We start from the raw sequence: 5,044 nt of genomic DNA, 5'->3' as shown, positions 1-5,044 counted from the left end.
GACCATAGCTCTCGACGGTGATGCCCCATTAACTACACGAAGGCAGGCGCACTGCAAGGCTGAAAAATCCCTATTCTACTTACTCACAGGCAATTAATAATACCAACCATTTGTAGCTAGCTTGAGGACCTCTCTTCTTGAGCAAGAAAAGAGAAACCTTGAGCTCTGATACCAATGTAACATTTAATGGCCTAATAACTTATGTGTAACGGAAATTAGCATGAACATAGTGGGCATTTCATTAGAATAGATTCCTAATGAGAATTACAAGAGTGCTTGGGTGGAGAGAGCAACAAAAAGCATAACACCTAGTTAGATAGCATCGACAATACTTTCAAAAGAGAGAGAAATTAAGCTATTGACAACAGTTGAGGACCAGATTTTCATGGAGCCGGTCCCCCCCTCCAAAAGGCTTTGTATTATGGTTTCTCCCATCAAGAGAGACATTGTACAATACAATTCTTTGTGTTCCTTCAAGACTAGCTAGTGCAATGAAGATGGAAACTTCATGCACTAAGCAAAACACTTAACAAAAACAACTTGAATTATCCCCGTTCTCAGACCCAAGACCTCACACACCTTCGAAGATGGTGAGAGCTAGCAGGGTATGAGAGTAGATTGAGAGGAAGAAGGAGTATCTTACGAGAAAGATGTACATCTCCTCACATGATCACTCATATGTAGCATAGCTTAGCTTAGTAATTAGCTTGGTAGAGGATATGAGCATGCATTGAAGCTTGGCCCTTGGTTGGATTTGCATCCACATGCCAAGAGAGTGTTGATGTAGGCTTCTATCTCACAAGCTTGGAGTAGGTGATGAGTTCTCCATTAAAGCTTGGGAAGAGATAGTCTTCTCTTTCTTCACACATGAGCTTGTGTGAGTGTGTGTGTGTGATAATGCCTTGCAAAAATCAGCCCCCTCTCTCTCTTGGGCGAGCCCTCTTGCTAATTGCTCTTGCTGAAGCTTCATTGGCCCTCCCCAAGTCAAGCCAATTACAATTAAGCAGCATAAGTGATAGCCTTCTGACATGTGTCCCCCTTTCCCCTTTTGTGAGAGCTTTAGGTAATTAAATAATTAAACTAAACTCTCATTGGACCCCTTTGCCTCCTGGCCAATAGGAATCAGGCAAGCCATGGGGCTCCTAAATGCTCATTGGACCCCTTAGGAGACTGCCCAATAGTCTTCTAGGAGACTTAATTCTCATTGGTTTCTTTTATTAAATATTTTTAAATTAATTAAACTAGATTTACTCTAGCTTAATTCTCATTGGTCCACTTCAAGGGTCATCCAATAGAAATTGGGTACACCTTGTGGGCATCTGGCCTAGGGAGCTGACATGTGTCCCTCATTCCCTTTGTGTAAAGGGAGCCTCTGTGTGTGTGTGTGGCTTTCTCTCTCATCCCCTACCTTTAGGGCTCGCCCCCTTCCATGTAGGGATGTGCAAAGACTTTTAGGGCACACACAAAGCATACAATTTTCCCTAGGGTTGACCTTTGGACACAACCTTTGAATTTTGGAACCTTAGCATTTTGGAAGTCTTAATGGGCTGAACCTTAGGGTCTTTTTAGCCCATTGTTGCACATGGCTCTTTTGCAGATGGCCCCCCCCTTTGGATCCCTATTTTCCCTCCTTTGGATCCCTACTGCGGCCGGTCTGCTAGTTTAACCAATATTCTAGATTTTTCTCCCCTGGCCTTCCCCACATTAAATGATCAATTTAATATGAGAAAATCATTTAGGAGAATTAGATATTGATTATTATGACACTTCAAGACCACCACAGACGGATGATGATATATTCAGGACCCAGTTGGCTACTGCTGTGGGAGGGATCCCTAACTCCGAGCAAGATTTTCCGAGCAATTTCTAAACCGAGCAAAAGAGCAAGCTACAATAACAAAAAAGCAAGGAGCTCTCTTAATTTTCAGTACACAAACCAAGGGATCTTTTCACATGATTTCAATATTTTGTTGTAGCTTATATATATATATATACAATCACTAAAAAGTACACACTAAGCTAGCAATGTTCAAAATTGAAATTTTGTGACATGTCAATAGAAAGATATATAGTGCTATTACAATGTATGCAACTTCAAGAAGACTGTCTATGAGTTGCAAGTCCTCTAATATGCAAGTATAATGAGCTAGTGATGGTTGTAAAATAGAAATATTTACTATGGACTATAATAGCATAAGGACTAAAATAAATAATTATAAAGATACTAGCAATTTTGCACAAGCATGAGTTTTACAAACACTTTTAATTTTGTCCATTCTAGAGACCTCTTTCTCAATTTTAAACCAATTCGAATTGTGTAAAGCTAGAAACCCCTTTCTCAGAGTAGTGCTAGAACGCTCCCATAAAAAAGAATAGCTTTTTCTATTTTAGGTGTAGTTAAAAATGTCGGGCCCATGGAAAATAGCTATAAAGAAAAAAAATGTATTAGAACAAAAGGCTAGATCCACACTAACAAAAACAAAACGATTTTGACAAATTCTCTTGTAAAAGAGCTCCTCATTCTCTTGGTTTTTTTATTTTGTTCAACATCATAACATTCTACTGGATTGACACAACTAGGGTGCAAGATTGTTTCCTCAACTAATAGGGTGAGTAATTTTTTCACAAGAAGCCATCATTCCTCCCCCTATTATTCCCACATTGTGAAGTATGGCAACCTCATGTGCTTCTATTGTCTTGTCTTTGCTTAGCTAGCTAGGTTTGACACTGGAGGTAGGGGGACTATCGGCCTTTGTAGCCCTCGTACACAAATGCCATCCGTTTGTAAACTTAGCTAGGCCATGCATTTTTGTGCGAAGTCTACAAATGCCGGCAGTCCTCCTACCTCCAATGTCACACCTCTATTGGGTCCATGTTTGGGAAAGATCTGCCTCAGCTTAACCTTGGGCTGATTGAAGATCGAGATTACTGGACTACAAACATTTGGAAAGGGAATACAAATTGATAATATATCAAAAATAGTTTAAAAATCCTACAAATTTGTAAATTTTCACTTGTACTTCTGGTTTGCATGTTTACAAGGAGGAAGCACAATGGTTTAGGGAAAAGAGAATAATGGACTTTCTTGAACATGACCCTCTCAAATAAAATCGCATGGACACATACTAATAACAGTGTTTTCAGATGGTGTCCCAGCCAGGGCTTGCCAAAAACACACTTTTGTAATTGAGCAAAATAAGGGCATACTAAAAACTAATAGACTGTTAGGTCAAAATTTGAAGCATTTCCTAGTTCTCTTATTCTTCAAACCATGCTCAAAATCTAGTTAGAATGTTGTAATTCCAACTCGTAGGTGTCTACTTTTAGCTTAAACTTTCCTCCAATTTGGAGATTGATAAAGGGCTCAAGATGCACAACTTGACGATGCGTGTAGAGTAGGTAAACAATGTTTGATTTGCATCGAGCTTTCGTTTGATGCCTTCGTCATATTTGCAGGAGTAGGTCATGAACGTGTGTGTGTTTGTGTGTGTGTGTGTGTGTGTGTGTGTGTGTGTGTGTGTGTGTGTGTGTGTGTGTGTGTGTGTGTGTGTGTGTGTGTGTGTGTGTGTGTGTGTGTGAGAGAGAGAGAGAGAGAGAGAGAGAGAGAGAGAGATCGCTCTAAATTCAAGGGACATGTGCCTAGTGCCACACAGAACACGTGCATGCTTGAGATGGCTCACGAAGAGATTGTCCCTACAAATTAGCTATGCAATTTCTTGATCTCGGGGACTCGTGACTCGTGAGGGATCTCACTCAGTTATCGATGCACTATTAGTGTCCAGCTGCATGTCCCCACCATTGTCTCTACAACCAAGTGCAAAAGATTAATCCTGGCTTGAATGCACTTCTTTATTCTGTATTGCCTAGTAAATAAGCTGCATATGCTTTTGTTTATCAGACCCTCATGTTGGATGCCAGATTAATGAGATCCATCAATGTATCTACACTACCAATCTGAATCATACTCGTTGGTTGCAGGCGGCGAACTATCGAACGGGAGTTCCTCAGAGAGTCAGACTTGAAAAAGCAAGTGAAGGTGGCAAGAGCAATCGTAGCAGCGACCCGTCGTGGAATCCAGTCGCGTTAGTGCCTGCTCAAAGGGCAACAGCAAGCACTCGTGCGACATCCAGCAGTTAGTGCTGGTCATGAGCGGGTGGTCCAGCGTTAGCCCGCCGATCGCCCCCATGAAGCCCAGGGCCTCATCCACCCGCTTCGGCAGTTCCCGATACCTGCAAGCAGATACAGATTGAGAGAGAGAGAGAGAGAGAGAGAGAGAGAGAGAGAGAGAGAGAGAGAGAGAGAGAGAGAGAGAGAGAGAGAGAGAGAGAGAGAGAGAGAGTGAGGGAACATTTTGCTGATGAGCTCAAAATATAGGTGATAGGAATGCAGCAACAGTCATTGAAATTTTAGGTGATGACCTGTTGCCTTGCTCACTAGTGTGAGAGGTGAAATCAAGGTTCCAGTGGGTCACTCTTTGCATGGCAGCATAGCCACCAGTTGCGAAAGACCGAAGCAAATTGAGTGATGCATCTACCTGACTGTAGGCTCTAATCATACAATCCGGGTCCGGGTACCTGGACTTCTCATCAAAATCATCTCCATTGATAATGTCCACTTTGTAGCTTCGCAGCATCACCCCATCTTTTTCTTCCAGGTCCTATGATCTCGGCTTTGCAAATTGTCTGGCCATCCGCCTGACCTACACCATGTCAATACACGTACGGATTCAGAACCCATGTAATGATATCATTCAAGGACATTTTAAATTCCCCCCAACCTGTTACAGAGCATATCAAGTAAAGCTTATGAGCCTCACAATTAATGATGTCCACTCATCATAAGGCCAATGTAATTGGTATTCTTACCTTGATCACAGGAAATTGGCCACCGAACATCAGCCATTCATTGCGCAGGAAGACTCAAGAGAAGCAAAGGGCCGTACGTCCTGCAAAAGTCAAAAGGGAAAAGGGCAAATGAGATGGCGTGGGCTGATCTACAGCCTTCTCTGCACCGCCGCTGTCAGCAAGACTTAATCACCATCACA

The 5,044-nt window shown here is 42.1% G+C and overlaps 1 pseudogene; it reads right to left on the bottom strand.

The window, feature by feature from the left end:
- Window positions 1–4,012: 4,012 nt before the first annotated feature.
- LOC147425159 (phospho-2-dehydro-3-deoxyheptonate aldolase 1, chloroplastic-like) lies at window positions 4,013–4,690 on the bottom strand (annotated as a pseudogene).
- Window positions 4,691–5,044: the final 354 nt, after the last annotated feature.

Source organism: Adiantum capillus-veneris, chromosome 25, assembly GCF_014529385.1.
Source record: "Adiantum capillus-veneris isolate H3 chromosome 25, ASM1452938v2, whole genome shotgun sequence".
NCBI classification, from domain to species: domain Eukaryota; kingdom Viridiplantae; phylum Streptophyta; class Polypodiopsida; order Polypodiales; family Pteridaceae; genus Adiantum; species Adiantum capillus-veneris.
This window is presented reverse-complemented; position numbering and strand designations above follow the sequence as displayed.